At 38.1% G+C, this 22,515-nt stretch overlaps 2 pseudogenes; both read left to right on the top strand.

Moving 5' to 3' along the window:
• The window catches only part of LOC145486796 (uncharacterized), a 35,981-nt pseudogene extending 28,025 nt beyond the window's left edge, over positions 1–7,956 (top strand).
• A 4,028-nt stretch (positions 7,957–11,984) lies between these two features.
• On the top strand, positions 11,985–14,408 carry LOC145486287 (uncharacterized; annotated as a pseudogene).
• Positions 14,409–22,515: the final 8,107 nt, after the last annotated feature.

Genomic DNA, 22,515 nt, shown 5'->3' with positions numbered 1-22,515 from the left:
AATTCAAGCATCGTTCAAAACGATCGTTATATCTAGGTAAGGCCTTCATCATTTGTGCTGTTTGATGATGGTTTGAAAGAAAACATTAACCCTTGTTTTGCTAAATCAGAGTGTTTGTTGTGCTAATCAAAGGCCTTTTAGGAGCAATTGTAAGGTAAGAATCACAGTATTTCTGAACAATGAAACTGATTTGGCTTTAACAATTCATTTTCACTCACCAAATACAGAATAAGGGTTTCATGTCAGCAATTTGGTTTGTTTATGGCATGAATTATGTTCAAAATTCCATTTTGAATGGCCTTAGAGGGGCATGGAGTGTTTGTGGCAAAAATTCAACAAACTTTGATAAGCCAAATTTTTCTCAACTGATTCTGATAACTGGGTCACTAAAGTAAATAATGGTATAGGTACAGAAGTTATGCAAGAAGGCAGGTGGATACACTGAGTTTTTGAAAAATTGCAATTTTGGGTTGTAATTTTGACATCAATTTTTGCCAAACTCTAGCCCAAGGCTCCTCTCTGTCCAATACCTCGAGGACAAAGTTACATGTATGAAATGAAAGCTCTATTATACTAGAGTTCATGGTCAAATTCATTCGGAAGCACAGTTTACCAGTTGGGTATTATGGCACTTTCAAAATGTCCCCTGGAAGGCTGGGTTTTTGGTGCTCAAAGGGCAAAAAATGAGACCCCCCTGAAACTCCAAAACTAAAAGTCAGAGAAGTGAGCCAAATTGGCTTTTGAAATATCTCATTGCACCCAACTTCTGTGCCAAGTTTCAGCCAAATCGGCTGACCACAACTTTTGGCCCCTGGAACACTTTCTCAGACAATGACACTTGATCGTTCAGCGTTCAATCGATGGTTTGTTCGTTTCTCCAATTTTGTCATAGTTTTGATTAATTGGTAACAGGACATAATGACATGTATTAGTAGTTGCGTTTAGTACTAATATTTGCATTTTTTGTAAGACCCCTGCCTTGGTGGCTGCTATTTAACGAGCTGATGAAGAAAGCTTAGCTTGTCATTATTCGTTAATCGTTACGCAATTTCGTGACCGTTATATACAGGTAAAAGATAATTAAACTCTGGATTCAGGAAATCTAAAGGGTGACCGCGTCGGTTATATACAGGTGACCGCTATATGCAGGTGAACTTAACAGTAAATATAAGGGACGATTTTTGGGAAGTTGTTCAGTGACCGTTATACACAGGATGACCGCTACATACAGGGCCGTTATATACAGGGTGACCGCTATATACAGGGCCGTTATATGCAGGTTTGACTGTAGTAGGTACTTTCCGTACACTTCCGTGCACACTCGTCTGTGCCTTTTGGTAACTTTTAAATTACACAAAATACTTACTTCAAACTTTCTTCCCGAACTGATAATTTGATCAGGTTCAGAAAGACATTTGTCCTCGTAATCTTGCAAATTTCGGTGATTTGAGCGATTTGCAGACGCTTACCACGTTCAGTGAACCAAAAAAAAAATGTTACACAGAGAAAGGTATCATGCATACGCATGTCCTGAGAAAAACATTTCCTAGTGCATGTAAGGGTTAAAAAAAATCAAAAGTCAAGTACATTCTCGTTAACCAGTCTTATTTAGCTCAATTTCTTCATTTATGAATACAATGAATTGAAATATGGTTAGGAGTCAGGTTCATGAATTCCTTGAGCTTCTGTGAAAACACATATTACACCAATACCGCTAATAGCATCCAATTCTTGGAAAAGTGTTCCCAGTTTCCCCGGAGTCTACAATGCTACGCGAGGAAATGGTCGCGGACAGCACACGCATAAATCAACCAGTCTGTTTGACGATTAATCGTGATTTCCGGCCTGATGCAGTTGACCGTCTATAGTTAAACAAATCGGGTCATTCAAGTGAAGTCATTTTTATGGGAATTTTGTAATGCGAGCTTATTAACCGCGCGGCCATGGGCCGAGCGCGGTTCATGGTTTACCCGTGGTTTTTTAACCGCGCGGCCATGGGCCGAGCGCGGTTCATGGTTTACCCGTGGTTTTTTTTTTTTCGACTTCGGTGCGAGCAGACCCAAGCTTCCACTCGGCCAAATTTTGAGTCACGCAACCTGTGATGTTTACTCGCCAAAAGCTGTTGAAACAATAAATCTCATCTTTCGCGGGAATAAATTAAAAACCCAGCGCTCGTCAAAAATTATATTTTTTCACCAGAAATTTAGTTCGGAACATATACATATTTATATTTGTTTGAATCGTCGATGAAATGACCTTTTCCGGATATTTTTTCCTTCGGGGTCAACCGAAACCTCAGATTACAAAATCACGCCGAACCCACATGTTGCAAAAAAATCTCTTCAAAACCCTGACTTCGAAGCGATATAACACTTCAGCGTTAATAGCTACCACACATCGGCAGGCGATAAATCTATTCCTTAACAATCCAGCTTTATCGTGTTAAAATTTCAGCGAAATCGAACAAAACCAGAATTAATTAGAATTTTTTTGTGACCTCACTCTCCAGACTTGTCCTAACAAAGGAAGCAACGGTCGCCCATAGCAACCGAAAAACACGAACATAACAAAGCCGACGTTTCGGCCAAAACACTCCACAATTATCGCCTGAGAGTTTAAACTTGAATGGGAACATCTTTTTCGAACCTTTTTCAACTGATTTAGACGAAAGACTGGCCTCGGCGGGCTACAAAAACGACAGAGAGAAAAAACAGAACAAGACAGCAGAACAAGCCGATAATATTTCATCGCGTGGCTTTCGACACGAAAACGAAAATACAGCTTACTTCTGGATAAATTCAGCCTTAGAAGCCAGCAACCGGTCCCAAATTACTTTCTGTATCCTTACAAATGTCCTGATTTCCATCTCCGAAAGATTTTGCCCCAATTTTGAGCAAATAAACATTTCGCGGGCGGCGACCGCCATTACGGTGGCTTGCATACTAAATTAGCTAACTTAACAAAATTCTCCCGAGAGGGGGGGGTATACGACAAATTTGGTGAGAATCAAAAGTAACGCCAATTTTCTGTCACGTTTTCAATCTGTGGTCACTGGAGTGACCAAAATCGATACATCGGTCGGGATAGGGTTTTTTTATGACTTGTGTGACTACTTTGCTAGCCCTTTACTCGTGGAAAACACCAATTAAATTTAATCATGACTTTTAAGAAAGAAAGCTGTTGTTAATAGTGTTATTATTGTGTCGTTGATATCGTTCATGCCCATACATATCCCGAAGAAAGTTCTAGATTAAGACCATTAAGTCATCGGAGATTTGTCAAAGGCTACCACTGATGGTGCAATAATACAGTTTGTGTTGATCAAGTGATGTGATGTCTACAGTAAGAAAAGAATCATCAATGACTGCTTTGGAATGTGCACTGCGTTCCGACGGTAGTGCTAAGCGAACAGTTAAATTTTAAAAGCGCGGTTATAAGGTCTAACAGATCTTCTTGTTTAAGAGGGTTTCCCACGATAGGGAACACATCCTTCGCTGACACTACAATCAGCAGACAAACTGACCTGTCCTGTGATCTTTACGTCACATGAGTGAATAAGGGGAATCCCCGTGTCAAATGAGCTCAAGTAATTCAACGGCGCCTTTTGAAATGTAAAGTTTTGGTCCTAGAGGAACGTGCTGCGTGCGCTCTGTGTGACGCAGGCCTCACGTGAGACAATGAGACGTTCAAAATAAATAATCTAAAAACGGCAGACCTTGATTTGTGAAATAAGTAGTCTGTCGGTTAAACGGAAGAACCATTAAATCAATTGCTCTGCCACCATGTCAGTCACCCTTTTTGTGTTGTTATTTAATTTGGCTGTTTTCGTCCAAACCTTCGTCCGAACTCTGCTGAAGGAAACTTTCACGGTTTCGCGAAAATGAGGCCACATTACTAGAAATACAGTCTTCATTGAAAATCTGATAAATGGTCTATAGGTGTAGATATAACATCACCAATTCTGTATTCATATCTTATCTCGCGTCACAATTTATGCTAGTTATGTTTACATTAGCCAATTTACTCGGACACCGGAAGTTATGTTAACAACCTGCTAGCAGGTGGTCGGTCTTTCCAGTGGGCAGCACCACCCCTGTGCAATGTGTTCCCACATAATATTCGATGCATTGTTCACAAGATTTTTAGATTGCCCTCATTTTAAATACTGTTGTTTTTAACATTATCCATACATTGTAATTTAGCAGTTATTTATCTTTGTAGACTTTTTTACCTCCTCCCTGTAAACAATTATTGCTATTATTATTATATCTGTTGTAAAGCGCTACTGATCTTAATTTTTCAATTTTTTTGAAGGTGTAAGACTACCTTAACCAGAAAACCGGAATACATTTGAGGTCGAAAATGGTTTCTAAACGCACCCATACTACGGTTCTGTGAATCCCGGTGTATAAATGGGTACTGGCGAATTTCAGTACCTGCGATGGACTAGCATCTCACTCAGGGGGGTGAAGGAATACAAGAAATATAACCTCCCCACGCTAGTCCCTCCATGCGATTGAAACCGAAGATTAGCGCCCGCCTGGGAGGCCACTAGGCTCGAACGCATACTTACATTCATTACTGAGTTAATATTCTTTGTTAACTTTTTCGGAGTTGGTATATGATAGGAAGACTCGGAAATTTGTACGGTCTTGTTCAGTGAAAAAATATGTACGCCGATAAAACGCAGCAGTGTTTTGAGGGGGTCTCATACCTTCAGATACGAATTTTTCTCTAAACAACCTTTTTTTACGAAACATGAAGATTCGACATGTCTGACCATTTACAATCAATTTGCAATCAATCAAAACGTAGTTTGAAACGATTTTGCTCTAATACTCCTTGATTTACGTTCAAATTAAGAAATCTGCACATCGGTAGCTATATTTTAACATAGCCGAACGCCTATAGCAACGGCTGTTTACAATCCAAAAGTATGAATTCAGTACATTTTAATTATACTTGACAGGAGAGCTTTATAGATGTGTACTTATGCATCATGGCCCTGAACATTGTTTTCTGTATCATCGTATGCGTCCCTTATGCTTGGTTAACATTCCTATGACCGGTGCGTATTCGGGTATGGAACATTTACGTAAAACCTTTCGATATACGCCTCCCCCCTGTCTCTTCCCCTCCCTCCCCCCCCCCCCCACACCCCGTTCAAGGGGCTAATTTGGGCTTTCGGAAACCCAAGTAAAACTTAAAGTCTCATTTCTCAAAACGACCAAATAGACAGATCACCAATATTTCAAACAGGATATCTCCACTGGGTATCAACCGAATGTTGTCAAATTTTCAAGAATGGTAAAGGACACAATCTTCTAGGTCGTAAACCTCTAAAATTTCAAATGTATGAAATGCTCTTCCGGTTATTCTGTTAATAAAGTTAATATTAGTCAATACTAGTAAACTTTTTCCCATTTTCACGAGGAAAATAACCTCGAAACACTGTTTTCGCAGGTTTGTCCCCTGGACAACTTCCTAATGGAAAGGATGAACTTAATTCCATGCTTCTCGAACCCTTTATCAGTACGTTATTATGTTTGTAATTAACACACGTCACTTTTTAACACTTAGGAGTTAGTTATTCATTAACTTACGTGCCATGTGACCTGGAGAAGCTCATTTTTGAAGTCAGAGTGCCAAGTCCTTTAACGTGGCACCAAAACTGTCCGACAGAGTTGTTTTACAAAAGGAAATATTATAAAGATTCTATTTGTAGATTTCCAAGGCTAGTAGGATTCTGAGAGGAAGGGAAAACATGGTGAGGATCTTGTCATTACTTATGCATTGAAGTCATTCGATATCTTAAATAGACCGATCCAATCAATATCTATCGCTGATTCCTATCGATATCGATGCATGACAATCGAACTCACAGAAAAATGTTTTATCGATTGCTCTTGATTGAGAAAAATCGCTAACAATCGATAATTCCTGTCTTCAGGAATATTGATTGTTATCGATTGAAAAAATCGACAATAACCGTTTAATCATATATAAATTTTTTCAGACTATTCAAAGATGGCTTTATTATTGTGTAAAATATTACCTGGATTATATTTTCTTTCTGGCTTACTCCGAGATCTATTCTTACGTTTGTTTCTTAATGCAAATAATTGAAATCACTAGAACAATGACTCTGTTGTTTATTTTGCTTCATACAAATGCCATTGCTACAATGAGACTAGAGGGTTTTACACTGCTACTCTGGCTTGAGCTTCCGGTGTTGTAGACTAGCAAAGAAACACGTAAAGCCTAAAATGTTTCTGTTAGTTGTTTTTGTTAGAGTTATTTTGTTGATGATTGTAAAAGATACGCAAGCTATGAAGATAAAATAACTCAACAAAACCATTACAGACAACTTTTGTCAATTATTTTATCAGCGTAACTTGTAAAATTACACAAATAAATTACGAGAGCAATCGATACCAATCGATGAATCAATCGTCACCGATAACTATCGGCAATCGATAATAACCGAACTCACAACTTTTTTCTTCATCGATTGCTATCGACAATCGATATCAATCTTCGATTGTTACTATCGATTGATATTGTAAAAGGAAACCCCAAATGTCTGTAATGACCTAACGGAGGCCATCCCTGTAACAATTTCTTTTCTTAATTCTTTCAGCGATATCGTACGCCCCACCATCCGCCTCACCTCCAAACGAATCCCGTAATAACACGAGACGTCGTTTTCTTCCAAGGCGCTCAACACCTCCTCCACGACTCGCGAGATCTCCACGTGGCCTGCCCAGGGCTCCAAACAGAAGAGCCGCATCGTTTGAAAGAAAACGTTCAGATTCACCACAAATGCGCTCGGCATCACCACACAAACGTTCAAGGTCTTCAAAAGAACAGTCGTACCGTTTACGAAGGAGATCGAAATCTCCACGGAGAACCTCGAAGACTCCACAAAGGAGATCGAAGTCTCCTCGAAGAAGCTCGAGGTCTCTACAAAGAGAAAATAGAAGTCTCCTCGAAGGCCATCGAGGTCTCCTCGAAGACGCGTACGCTCCATGTCTCCTGAAACAAGCAATGGCGTACAGGCCCAGGTGGACCAAGAATTGTTACAAGGAACATTTTGTGATGGTGAAAGACACGACAGTTTAACGACAACCAAAACGCTATGGGAACGAAATAGAAGCGAAAGTAGTGACAAAGACAACGAGCCGACACCCAGAACAATACGAGCCTTTGAAGAGAAACCAAGGAAAGGAGATAAAAAGACTTCCTCTGTTGATTATCAACTACGAGCTAGAAAACCGAGTGATCCAAAGCCATCTAACAATAACGTTGACAGAAATACGATAAACCAGAAGCGAGGTAAATATCAGTCGACTAATAGCAGTGATAGTGAAGGACAGGAAGAGAATGAAAAAATTATTCGCTTTGAGAGAAAAAGAAGCAACTTTGAAGAAGAAGTGAGCACAATGACGAGATTGCAGTCGAACGGCGCTGATCGGAATTCACGGAGTATAACTCGTGAGGATGAAGAAGATAATAAAAAATGCAGGTCTTTAACTGAAGAGGAGAGAATACGTCATACAGGTAGATCAAACGACTTGGATAAACTTGCTGAAAAGCACAGAGAATATGCTGAGAGTGGCAAAGATTTCAATCCACGCAACAGGCATTACCTTAAAGAAGATAAATCAGATACAAACATTCATAGTCCCGACAGCGATGGTGGGCAAGAGGTGTGGCGTAGTGCCCAAGAGGGGCAGGGTGGGGTAAAACGTCAGGGTACCCATGTTAGTAATACTGACCGTTTTCACCGCAGCCACAGTAGGAGTGCTGAGAGTGGCAGGAACTCTTCTAATAAGAAGAACCGGAAGTCGTGTCATTATCATCATCACCATCGTCATCATCGGCATCATCATCAGAAGCTGTACTCCATCAGAAAACGGGGCTGAGAAACAGAGAAACCGCGATAGCACGAGCTGAAGGAGCGGACTGTTAATATTTGTAATAATACCCTAATAAATATATCATTGTAAAACATTCGCTGAAATGCAAAGCAGACTTATTTTAGGACATGATGCTGAAGTGTACTTGAACAATAGGCTAAAAAATTACTTTTCATTTGATAATGTGTAGCTTTATTTTAAGAGTGGGCCTCCTGCGAAGTAGCTTTTTAGCTAAGCGAAGTTGGCACTACAAGTAAAGAATTGAATTTTTTATTACATTACTTTCTCAAGAAACACAAGAGAGCAAACAGGTAAATAGTAACTGATAAGGAACTTAAACGATTTGGAATAACTGACTGTGTCAAATGTGTTCTGTGCGGTGAAAATGACTCTATTGAACATGCATTCTTTGATTGTCAATCTCTCTTGAAATTATGTGAAGGGTCTCTTCAATGGTTCAGTAGTTTACACCAAATTAACATCAGCCAAAAATCGCTACAATGCTTTCTCAATTTACCAACACCAAACACCAATCTTTCTGATAAACGGACAAAGGATTTGCGTCTTCTTCTGTTATATGAGTGCAAAGTAGTACCACTATGCTTGCAAAACAATGCAAAAGAAACAAGATACTTCTGAATTCATATCCAAATTTATTATCCAGCTTGAAATAGACAAATGACTTGACGTGACTATGTTGCCCTTTCCCCCAGCTATATACACTTGTGCAAAGCCAGAGAGACATATTGTTTGTAATGTTTATTATCGTAAACATTATCTACAGTTTTTCATTAAGAATATTATCAGTTGTAACACCCCTCTATTTTTTGCACTACTTTTGTAATTTGTTGCAATATTGTAATATGAAAGTGAAGAATGATCATCGCAGTAAATTTTCCAATTTAAGCAATTGGAAAGAAGAAGCCTGAAAAAATCAGGGCTTCAACGGGATTTGAAATGATGTGAAGTTTATATGAAATAATTCATATATGAACTGCGGTTGTAGATGAAAGTAAAAGAATGATCATCGCTGCGGCAGTAAATTTTCCAATTTAAGCAATTGGAAAGAAAAAGCCTGAGAAAATCAGGGCTTCAACGGGATTCGAACCAACTGAGCTATGAAGCCGCAGTTCATATATGAATTATTTCATATAAACTTCACATCATTTCACTCCTCACGGGAAGATATGAACACAATAAATTGACCTCGCTCCCAATGTGTGGCTTCATAGCTCAGTTGGTAGAGCATCGCACCGGTATCGCGGAGGTCACGGGTTCGAATCCCGTTGAAGCCCTGATTTTTTCAGGCTTCTTCTTTCCAATTGCTTAAATTGGAAAATTTACTGCGATGATCATTCTTCACTTTCATCTACAACCGCAGTTCATATATGAATTATTTCATATAAACTTCACAATATTGTAATATGTTTGTATCAATAAAATAAACTATAAATAATAATAATAAAAAAGGTGAATACTATTGTTAATCTGATCATTATTGGCTGAAATGACAGAGCACTTGATCACCAGAACATGTTACGTAGCGTTTTTAGAATAGGATACTTGAAAACCAAAAGTTCAATGAACATTTGGCGTTACAAGATGATAGTGAAACTATCACTGATTTTTTGCTGATGACAGTGACTTCGCTTGATACCCTTTGGCATTTTCGAGCTTAAACTGGTAGATCTTTGACAATTACTGTTAGAAGAGCAGGGAAACGGAAAAGATAATCACCTAAAGTTGAAGGAAAAAATGCCAATAAATCCCAGTGGCGGATCTGGGCCTTCTTGTTTTGGGTAAAAAAAGAAGAAATAAGAGCAGGAAGAAAAGCCGGCAGGGCAAGCAAAACAACACCCCCCTCCCCTTACGAAAAAGGTCTGGATCCGCCACTGAATCCTAAATTAGAGTCAATTTCTGAAGTAAAGCGCGCTATGGCATAGCATTCCCCCAAAGATGTTGTTTATGTTAATGCTGTGGTTGGTTAAAATGTCTAAAACGTTTGAAGTTTTTTAAAGCAGCCCGCGTTTCATCACGTGACAATCAAGCAGCAGAATTTGCGTTTTTCGGTCTTGTTCAGTTACCTTGGAAACTGACTGATCAGAACGAAATCCCGAAGACATGACTTGTTTGAGTTTAAAGATGTAAACTGAAAGCTTTTTTTCGACAATTCGGATGGATCCATAAAACTCCAATTATAAGCCCTTACCACCCGCCTCGTTAATAAGTGCCCCGGCTTATTGGCTCATCTACACGACAATCAAATCAACTATTTCCTGTATAACCCCCCCCCCCCGTTTTTATGCGACCCCTTGTTGTTTCTTCAATGTTACTCCTGACAACTCTCAGCGGAACAAGTAGAGTGTACAACAAGAGTTATTTTTATCGTTAATCATGTCGAATACCATAAGGAAACTATTTAGTGTTTTAAGTATAAGTGTGCAACAGTTGCTATAATCTGACTTAGAAAGCAACTCATAAACAGGCTTCAGCTTAAGCTTTATTTGTTTCCCTCCGGCATTCGTAATTTCGTTTTATTGTTTGCAGTTGACAACGGCTGCGTGAGACAAATAGTTTAAAAATATACTCAATCTTGTTTGAAAACAAACTTAAGACAATTAACGCAATACCTGGTAAGGGTCAACAGTCTCTTCAGTCTGGGTCACTAATGGATTTCTTTTGAATAAAATGTTTGAATGCCGCACACAGGACGCGTCGGGATTTTGTTCAAAAACTGGTAATGTTTGGTGAGCTCATATCAGGCTATGGTACTCAAAAAGGTAGAAACATCCTCAGCCCTGCAGAGGTCCTACAGAAACCCTTTTGTAACAAGTTTCCATGATCGTTTGTTGGTGTTTCAACTGATTCATCGCCTTCGGCAAAGTACGATTATTCAATGCTCTGAATAAATGAGGAAAAATGCATCCCTCAATCTAGATCATGATCAACTAATGAGTTTTATACCTTAATTACACATGTCCAGGAAGGAAAGTTATGAAATACTGTTCTTTGATCTGAGGACATGAAATTCGGGTAAAAACTCATAAGAAAGTCACTTTTATGCAGCAGTACATGCAGTGTCACATGAAAAGCACTTTCATTGATATGAAGGCGCGGTCTTTGAGTCTGGACGGCTTGGAGTGTGACTGACATAATATGATCGAGCAGCCCACTTCAAACAATAACAACTTGAATCTCTGCCATGCATCATTAGTCTCATTACTTCGTTCAAAAACACTTGCGCTCTCAGTGCCACAACACGGCTTTTCTTACGACTGGGATTTGTCTCCAAGGTGGATTACTTTCTCTCAACTCTTTTAGAACAAAACGTTTTAATGAATTACGGTTATTTACCATTTCCCAAAACTTTCGATTTCCCGCACATTTTGCACTGCTGCCTTTCACGTGTCGCCTGATTATTGCTTCATATTTGGCCCATTAATGTATGTGAAGGATTAAACAAAACTAAGGAACTCGTTCAACGATTTCTTTGATTTTTTTTTGGTAAGATTTTGGTGAAAAACGAATAGGAAAAAGTGTTAACTTACAAATGAAAAGGGAACAGGACGACAGCTTCAACTTTCAAGAATTTGTTTATTATCTGAGCCTGAGGCAAAATTGCTTTACTCTCTTAGTTTCAAGTGTTTATCCGCAGTGTTTGACATCTATTCAGTCGCTCGGGAGGATCTTTTCACTGTTTCATGAAATTTCAATGTCTGTTACTTTCTGGAATAAATGAAAAGATAAATGTTAAAACATGATTAAATATGATCCATAAATAAACCTTTTTACAGCCAATCTTTCGGTCCCTCAGACAAAGTTGCGCTCCTGTTTTTCATAGCTTCATAAGGCTGAGTGAACATTGCTTCAGTAAAATTCATTCCTTAGTCTTTTGTGAGGCACTGGACTAGAACTTTTTTTAATAACTCTTTGTTTCGATATTCTTATAGATAGACACACCTTTTGGTTTGTTCATTTCCGTATACAACGCCACTGCAGAGCACAGCTTCGTCACTGAGCAGAGAAACAGAACAAAACGATTTTAAAATTCGTCACTTGACGATTATGTCTTCGATTGCGACCGCGGTATTTAAAGTCACTATCGGTTTGCTTGTGAATAAGGGCAGAGATAAGGCAGCGGAGAAGCTGAAAGATGGCGATATAACAGATCAGAAATTTCGTGGATTGATCGTTCGTGAAATCGACGATATCAAGTCTAAGTTGTATGGATTATCAAGAAAAGATTTGCTAGCAAGTATCAGCTTCTTTGAGGAAGGAATCGAGTTGCTGTATGAAGTGTTTAATAAGGAATGGTCCAGAAGCGAGCACGGCGCAGCAACAGCAAAAGCAGCTTATGATGCAGCATTTTCGCTCGTCAAAGCAATGAAAAAGTTAGACCTTACTGACCTGGATGAATCAGCTACGAGGGCGCTTTCCGATGCGAAAGGAAGATTTAAAGCTGCTCGCAGGGAAGCAACAAGGGCCTTCGCTAATAAAGCTCTAGAAACGGCCGACCGAATTCTAGCAATGCAATATCGAGTTATGGCGACAATACTAGAGAAACTAGACAATCCCGAGGACGCAGTTGCACCATGTAGAAAGTGTATTGAAGAACTTCACCGTATGTCAGCTGTTCAAGAGTGTTTTAACGTCGAGCTAACGAAAGGCTAACGGGCTCGATTTGGAAAAGACGAGCGCAGGAAAATTATTGCCGACGTCTGTCACGTAAATTTTGTCATCTACAGCACCACCCAGATGGCCTGTTTCGGTAATAACGAGCTGTCAAACTGGCCTTGCGTTGGAATTGGAGAAGACAAAGTGGATCCATTGCGTGACGAGAGAGTAGCAAAAGTTCTGCGTAAACAGGGCATGGAACACTGTTGTGTTACACCATGGTCATTTGGTCAGGAAGGTGAAGAGGATCACAAGTTGAACGACCCGAGTAGAGTCGCTACAAACTCCAGCGGACAATTCATTGTTGGAGACTTTAATGACGTAAAGATGTTTGACCCTAGCGGTCAGTTCATAAAACATTTCAGCATCCTTAATGATGACGTGGAAACAGAGTTATATATTTTTGATGTAGCCACAGACAAGAAGGACAACATCTATGTACTGGTCAGATACGAGAAGAAGACTGGATCTGAGAGACTGGTTTATGAATTTAGCAACACCGCTGACCTGCATCACAAGTTTCCTTAGACTACGAGTAGTCCCTCTTTCGCTTAGTCCGTCGTGCGTGACGCGAAAGAAAACCGCGAGAAAAAAATGGCTGCGCGAAATCCCGGGGGCTAGGAGCGCGCGAAAGGAGGGACCCTCCTTTCGCGCGCTCCTCGCCTCCAGGATTTCGCGCGGCCATTTTTTTCTCGCGGTTTTCTTTCGCGTCACGCACGACGGACTAAGCGAAAGAGGGACTACTCGTAGTCTAAAGTTTCCTGTGATGGGAAACTACTGGCGCAGCAGACTGGCAGTCACCAACAGTCGAGTACTGGTACTGAGTGGCTCTAGTCTAGTGTGTCTCTGTACGATACTGATGGATTGTTTGTTCCTTCTTTTGGAGAACGAGCATTGAAGGAAGCGAGGGATATCACTGCTGCTAATGATGGCCGTGTTATGGTAGTGGACAGGAATGATGACTACTGTGTTCACATATAAATTTAATTTTTAATTAATTTTTCTTAATTAAAGTATACTCCTTAAACAGTGGAACTATACTAGGAGTTTAAAATAACATAATAAAAACACGTAATAAATAATTACAGTATGTATATATACAGTAAAAATTATAAGTTAGTAAAAGATGAGATAAAATAGATTAAGTATAATCTCGTCGAGACAAGTTAGGACGTCTGGATATACACTATACAAAAGATTTAATGGCTGCAAGAGCAATAGTCTTAAAATTATTTATATCAACATCTTCATAAATAGGTAAATTGTTCCATGCTACTATTGTCCTTGGATAAAAGGAAAACTTATAGACATCATTTGATACACGGATTTGTTGGAAAGGACAACTGTTCAGTAATCTGGTGGCCCTTGTTATTTCGTGGACTTCAGGAGGAAAGCTAATACCAACATGTCCCATTAAGATCTTGTAAAACATAGTAGTTTGAAAGAGGAGTCGACGATCTTCAAGGGAGTCCCAACCAAGATGTTCGATCATTGGAGTAACATGACTAAGACATATTCAGTGAAGACGGCGTCCATCTGAGCAAGTTTGAACTCCAAGGGCGTTATTGGTTTCTAACAATTGCATTTCACCACGCAAGTGAACATGTCGTCATCGCTGGTATGGAAAAGCCATGCATCCCTGGTCTCCTGCGTGTGGAAATATTCACCAAAGATGGCGACTTTGTGCGCAGCTCTCAGATCCATGAAAAACAAATTGACTTCATTTTCTTGATTACAGGAGTGACAGTGACCATGGATGGACGAATTGTTGTGGGGCGTCTGCTAGGTGACGAATTTAAGGTACTTGTTATATAAAACATTAAAAGTAATATGATGTTATGAGACCGTAACTGAACATTTTCTCGTGTATTAAAAGAAAGGAGATTAGCTACAGAATGCAGGGCCACTTTGGACCACCTCGTTTACATGTGTCAAAACTTTTAGAGAAAGAAGTATTATACAATTGGCACTTTTGTGATTCAATGAGATGTAAATAAGTGGCCCGTATAATTTCTGTAGTTTAGCTAATTTTGTGCTAAAATATAACTGTTAGCTAGGGAAAGTAATCTTCATAAATTTTAGCAGCAGTTCAATTTACTTCAGAGGCATCACTGCATCACTGCCGGTGTTTTTCTGTCATACAATTACTGTACATACATATAAAACTGAAGTAAATTTATAGATTTACAATGCATCAGTCAATTACAGCAGTGCCTATCCCCCTCCTGGGCAATAGCCAAGCATTCTGCTCATGTCTTAATCCTAGTTGTTGACAACTTTATCTAAATCCTCTTCACAGACACTTCAAAAATGCAAAAAAAGCGGCTGCCAGTTTGTTAACAACCACACAATGTTAGGTTACTCACTATATCTATTTTTTGTTTGTGTTTAATTTCGATACTGCACTTTATGTACAATTTTACAAAAACTAAAATGATTACATAACTATGACTACTTACAAATTACAAATTACAAAACTAATCAACATTGCGTACAACACTAATAATATACATGAAAAAAATACTCGATTCGGATTGGCTGAGAGCAGTGCAGTTGAAGTGTAACATCAGTGCAAAAAGTGTGACGCCAGTGCAAATTACACATCGTATTTCTAGGTTATGATTGGCTGAAAGAAAATAGGAAATTTTCTAAGCCAATGATATCACATAAAATGATGACGAAAATTTAGTGCAGAGACTTTGAAAAAAGTTTTCTCGAATGAGAAAAAACGGCTTCAAGAAAGGTCTTCCGGCATTTCCTCCACGCAAATATTTTTTCATGTTTATATTTTTAATAAGTAATCATATGGTTTTTCTTGTTCAATTTGGAATTAATTAGCACTTGTGAGTTTTTAAAAAAACTGAAATTGCAACCGCTAAAGTGACTCGTGCAATTTCAGCTTTTTGAAAAACTCACTCGTGCAAATTAATTCCAAATTGAACTCGAAACCGTATGAGTACCTATACTAACAATATAACAACCTTTTTAGCAGGAGTTAATTTTAAACAACAATGATATTATTAATAGGGACAAACAAAAAATAAACCAACTAACAGATACAATACTACTACTGCTACTAATACACTATTCTAACAACTGATGAAAGTAAATATGAATGAAAAAAAATGTAAGGCCACGAAATACCAAATTAAAGCTGTTGAAATGAAAAGGAGAACCTAAATGTCATTCAATTAAATTGCCTGTTTAAAAAAAAGTTCAAAGTTGAGATTAGGAGTTATAATGACGGGAGTACTTTGTGCCACTTCTGTTGGAATGCGTTTTGTGTTCCAGTAATGATTGATGGAACATGTTTTTCTATTTTTAAATTGCATCTAACTCAATTAACGTATTCTATTGAGGATAGTCGAAAATTTTTGTAATTGCAAGGGTAAATGTAGAATCATACCAAGTAGTAAACATTGACTGAATAACAAGGTGCTTTTCTCTCCTTTGAGACCAAAACATTGGCATTAATTGTGAGGCTGGTATTAAATCAGCAGAGATGAAAAATTGTTGAATGCTATTCCAAAAGGCTTCTGTGGTCAGGCGTTCCCAGAAAAGATGAAGCAACGTTTCTTGTGCTGTTTTACAAAAGCAACAAAGATTTGATTCCGAAAGTTTGATTTTAAACAGAAAAGAGTTTGTAGCTGTTCTCCTGTGGACAAATTTGAACTGGAAGTTCCTTGATTTTGTGCATAATGTACATATCCTAGGTAGTAGATAAATTGACTCCCAGTCCAAATTTTCCACTTCAAGTATTTCAGAGTCTCTAATCCATTTCTTTTGGCTTTTTTCTGGGCAAGTACACTTTTTGGTGATGAGGATTTTGTAAGCTGCTTGACTTCGTTTGTTGGACAAGTTTAACTTGGCAATACATTTTCTAGCATTTTTGCACCTGGCAATGTCAATTTCAGAGATCTCATAACACTCCTGATAGCCGAAGTTACTCCACAAAATTCGAGGAACGAAACTGGGAAACAAAACTTATCTTTGAAACAACTGTAAGATATTATTCTTGAATCAATTGTCATCAGATCATTAATTTTCATCACCCCTGCATTAGCCCAGTGCTTGTAAAATATAGTCTTGCCTGCGATTCTGATCATTGAGTTATTCCAAATATGTCCAGTACTGAAATTAGCTTGAGAGGCAAAGGAATCCCTATAATTTAAGTCCGTCCACAGTTCAATAAGTTCTTGGATGAAATCATCTTTTATTTGGAGTTTTCTGGCATCTTTTGATGCCAAATTACCGAGAAAAACTATAATTTCCCGCCTACCTAAGATAAATGAAAATTAAAAAAGCACTTCCATTCAGATTTGCAGTCATTTGATATATACTTGAGTATCCATGAAACTTTCAAGGCTTTATTAAATTCTATTATGTCTAGCATCTTTTGTCCTCCATCTTGGCAATCTGCTATCATTTTAGTCCACTTAATTTTAACGCCCTTGTTATCCCAAACGAAAGTAAAAAGAAGATTGTTTGTTTCTTTCAGCGATTTAATGAACACGACATGACAGAACATAAACACATTGTGATGGAGCTAGAGCCTTAATAACTGCGATTTTTACTGCGATTTTTCTCCAGTTATTTAAGATATCCTCTGCCTTATGAACCGCCTCTTCATAATTCTTCTTCTTACTTTCTTCGTAATCAATGCAGAACCAAACACCTAAGTCCTTAACTTTGCCATCTGCCTATTTAGGATTTTTATTAGAGCATATTATCTTGCTTGATCCTTTCTTGGAGCCAATCCAAAGAACTTCAGTTTTTTCACAATTTACTCGCAAGCCCAAAACGTCACTGAATTTTTTCCAGTATAGCAAAGGAGTGCTCAGGCGATTTTGAGTGCCGTCTAAAATCAGAGTGTTGCCATTTGCATATTGACTGAGCTTACATTCGGTGCTGCCTGCTGTGATTCCATTAACCTCATTATATTGTTTTTCACCTCTGTGCACAAGATAAAAATGTAAGGTGCTAGCAGACACCCCAGCCTTACACCTCAACTTAATACGAAGAAACCCACTCACCTATCGTTATTTATAACACAGCTTTGGGTATCACGGTAAAACAACTTGATCCACTAATAGAGAAGAGCCAAGACCAAATCGATGGAGGTTTTTCTCAACGAATGCCCATTCAATAGTATCGAAGGCTTTCTCAAAGTCAACAAAGGGAAGACTAACCAGGGAATATTCATTGATTCTGTGTATGAGATGACATTGTTAATCAAGCAAATGTTTTCTGCAATAGAACATCCTTTCAAGAAACCCGTTTGGTCGTTGTCTACTAAATTTGGCAAAACAGTCTTGAGACATGAAGCAATCACCTTGGATGCAATTTTGTAGTCACAGTTTAATAAAGTTATGTGTCTCCTTTTTTTCAGTTCTTGTAGTGCCTTGTCCTTCTTGGGAATCAATGAAATAATGCTTCTTCTTTGGGTTAAAGCAAGCTTACCCTCCTGATGGCTTTTGTTAAGACAACATATAAGAAAAGGAGAGATACATGTATCCTTCCAAAAAACTTTATAAAATTTGGCAGGAAGGCCATCACTATATCCACAACAAAATAGATAGTGAGAAGTGAAGCTAATCTGAGAACGGTATTTGTGATAGAATGTCCGTAGATTTACACTAAAGCACAATAACAACATGAAGAACTGTTTTCTATTTCTTGTGGTAAATTCCTTTACAAGAAAAAGAAAACAACCTGTCTACTTTGATCATCTAAAAAGTAACTTTTTTTGCTCACACTATCATCACGTCAACAGCTTGTGCTAGTTCTGTTTCTACTGAGTTTTAAAAACACTGTTTAACAAATCAGCATGTGTACTTTCTTTGCACTATTTTCTTAATTAAAAAAAAAATGTTTTTACCTGATGTTGTGACCAGTGGAAGAATAAACACACATATGAACAGAACCTTTTCGTATGATTTATCAAATTTTGAGCAGTATTATTTTCCAGCTGAGCCTGGGTGCAGGGTATTTGCCTTCTTCCTTGCTCTCCCCCTTATCCCACGGCATTTGATCCACTCATTTCATTGTCCCCAACCTGTAGAATTTGCTTTTTTTTTTTTTTTTTTGCAAAAATGCAAATACCACTACTGGAATTGACTGATGCATAAGAAGAGTAATGTTATAACACAATTACACCAGTATGGTTTATTTTATATACTATACAACTTAAAGTGCACCTGACCCCAAAAATGGCTATTGTTGTAAATGAAACTACTTGTCATTGAAAGCATTTCTGCGAAACAAAGTTTTGCATTTGGTTGGATCCTGGATTTGCTATGCCTTTTCGAAGTCGTGTTTGAATTGTTACATGACTGCATGTAGGGAGACTGGGGTGGGGGATACTGAGACCTATATCCAGGAAACAAACACAATAGCACCTCAGTCAATCCTCTGACTATTTGCTTAAGACAATGGAAAACAAACTAATTGTTCCAACATATTTAGGGACTAAATGTGCAAAGTTTGTTGCAAAAAATATTTTTTTGTCGCTGGAGTCAGGGTTATTTTTTGATTGGGAAGACTCTTAACTTTCATCAATCATGACAAGCTTCTTTTATAGCAATTTAAAAAGCTTTGCGAGCAAATTGCAATGCTTCAAGCGATGACAGGAAAGACTTCTTTGTGGACTAGCTGCGTATCAGAAAAGAGCTTTTAGGTAGTATTTAGTTTATCAAGGCAAGGGATATAAGGCTAATGTTATGATTAGAGAGAGCTCAACCAAAAAACTGGTTTTGATCGATTGAAATTCGTATTGTTTGGACCTGTACTTTTTAAGCCACATGAAGCAACTGGGAGCTAGGTGTACTTTAGACTACCGCTTAACTATAGGGTGTATTAAGTACTTTCTTGGATTGGTTTTTAATAATACCCTTTGTGGACACTCTTATGATTCTTACATTTACCATAAACAAATTAACAATCAGCCAGTCACATGCCTTGTGTGCCTTCCTGATATCATGTGATATTAATTATCCAGGTGTCCAGGATCTCAGAATAGATGACATGTTATGTTTTTTTTGTTTTTTTATTGCATAAAATTAATGCAATTTGAAAACAAAAGAACACTGTTTTTAGGTCTTCACTGTAACTAGTTCAAAGTTAGGAAACTTTCTGCACATTCATGGAGTCAAATGTCTTCCAATAATGGTCAAACAAAGGGAGAACAACATTGCTGAACATGTCATGCTATTATGCCACCTGATAACTTATAAAAACTCACTTCCCTGTAGAAGGGTCTCTTGTTTTAACAGGGTATGATGAGGACATAATCATGGCTAAAGGAAATATACAGTGCACAGATAATCAGTGTCTGTAGAGCAAGGGTAACATTTGAATGAAAGCTTTTCTCTCAAATTATAGGATAGTGAGAGTTTTCAGATTATTCACGGGTGTGTGAATTGTTGTTTAGCAGAAATTTACAGCTAAGAGTTGTGTCAGTATGCATCATACACATGCAGAAAACTGTTCATTTAACTTCTTGGTAAGCTTACGGTTTGCAAAACCTCTTAATTTTAGTTTGTGCCACCTGTTTATAAGTACAGTATATTTGTAAGTATGATATGTTTCTGTGAGACTACATGTACATTTTCTCATTCTGTAGTTTGTATAGAGTGATCATCCGGGTGAGGGTAGTTCTCTCATTCTGTTAAAAGAACACTGTTCAATTTTTCATGTAGTTTAGTTGACTTGTAAGCACTCATAAATTACATTCCTGAGATTCTGTCTAATTCAGGTAACTGCTCTACTTTATGATCAAAGTAAGGAAATAGGATTTTTTTTGAGGTATACTGCATTCTGAAGATGAGCATTACTCATTTTTACTGGAATGAATATTTTTATATACTATAGATGATCACATTAGTAAATAGACAGCATAAAACAAGCTACTGAATTATGTAGAATACGTGTACAGGTATCTCAAGTTTAATTATCTAATCAGAGAACACTTAATATTTAGCTCTTATTAACCGAGCAGGAGGTCTGCATGGGAGAATCTTGACCGACGTTGTGAGTACAGACCGAACACAGTGAGGTCTGTACACACGACCGAGGTCAAGATTCTCCCATACAGACCGACTTAGCTCAGTTAATAAGATGGTTATTATATGGCAAAGAAGAAAACTTTAATTCGTTTAATGTAACTGGTTTGCTGACAATTTGCTTACAAACGGAGATGAGCTTAACTTAAACCTGCCAAAATTTGCTCGTCCTCTTTACTTTTGTTTTTGTCATCAGGCTTTTTGGCACTTACATAAATGATTGAGCAGAAAATAAAAGAAAATGGTGAACATTTCTGTATCTTAGTTCGCTACTTTTTCAAACCAGTCTAGATGCCGGTCTAGATGGGAAAATCTAGACCGCGGTCAATATCGATTTCAGCCAATCAAACTCGTGAATTCGGTAGTTCCCAGTCCTTGTGAGACACAGTCATATAATACTACAAAATAATGCTTGTATAATGCTAAAGGGGGTACACACAGTGTATAACACACACTGTGATTGGATGACATTTGGGGCCAGATTTTATTGTACTCATGGGCATTATGAGCCATGTTTACATTTTACAGTTAGACGTGACAGACTTAGTGAAAGAGGGGCTACTTGTAGTCTAGTCCAGAAAGGCCTCCAGCAATTTTCTCCCAATAATGCCCTTGTGCTTTGAGGAGTAATTATTAACTAGTAATGTGCATAAGAAGTCAATGACAGCAAGCCATGGTTGATCTAGGGGAGGGGGCCTAGGCTTTCCTTTGCATCGTCCTCATAATTGGAGCAATGATTGACCTATCCTAATTCTGTCTGTGCCCCTGCCTCCCCTCCCCCCATCTTTTGAGCTCCTCTAGATTTTCCAATGGCAAGTATAGGGAACTGTGAGATTGTGTGATTACATTCCCTTATTTTTTCAATCAGTTTGACCATCAAAATTTATTGTAAATATTTCATTTGTAATGGAAGTTGTGTATCATTGAAGCTTCTTTTTGTATTTTTGTTGCTGCAATAAAATGTAATGCTTAGTTATCCACTAAGTTTCATGTCTTCACTACTGTTATAAATTATTTTATCATAGCTACATTATCACCCCGCCCCTCCCTTCTGTCTTCTGCATGGGCAAGTGCTTCACACATCCTTCATTCACGACTCATTTTGGCTCAAGGTAGCTAGCTGTGTTTTTACCTGATTGATATTTTCATTGCTGGAAGAGATTGCAAGTGTAGACAGCTTTGTCTGATGTATGAACTCAAGTACGTTTGAGGTTGAAAATTAATGTGTTAATACACTCCTGGGGGTGGGGGTAACACAATCCCGTGTTTTTTTTTTGTTTTTTTGTTTTGTTTTTGTTTTCACCAATGTTCTTGAACCTGTTTAAAGAAAATGGAAAACTGATACTGCAAAGCTTCAGAAGTGAGGCCATCCCCATAAAATGTTTGGTTTTCCATCTCCTTCTCTTTTGTTAAAGTGGGTTGGTCGGTCGGGCAAAAAATAAAAAGGAAAAAAAAACATTGGTCAAGGGAGCCTGAGTCAGTGACACAATGCTGTTTAATAAAACCTTTGTTTCCAAGTATGCAATGCTGAGAGAGAGATGTAACGACGTCGACAAACATTTCGGATTTAATGTACAGGCTAAGCAAGATTCCTATTCAAAATAAAATCTTGAGCACGTTTTTTTTTTTTTTGTATTTAAACAGAGAGTGTAAATTAAGTTAAAAGTAAAATCATGCTTGTCGCACATTGTATCTTGAATATGTTTTCTTTTACTTTTGCAAAAAAGTGGGTCGGACGGACGATGGGAAAGGTAACATTTCAAGGGGATGGCCTGATCCCTAACTCTGACTTGAAATGATCCACAAACCCGAATTGATCCCCAATTTTGCTCAGCCTGAACCCAAAACAATTTTCAGAACAT

Source organism: Orbicella franksi, chromosome 5, assembly GCF_964199315.1.
Source record: "Orbicella franksi chromosome 5, jaOrbFran1.1, whole genome shotgun sequence".
Lineage (NCBI taxonomy): Eukaryota > Metazoa > Cnidaria > Anthozoa > Scleractinia > Merulinidae > Orbicella > Orbicella franksi.
Note: the sequence above shows the minus strand (reverse complement) of the source record. Positions and strands in the feature narration are given on the sequence as shown.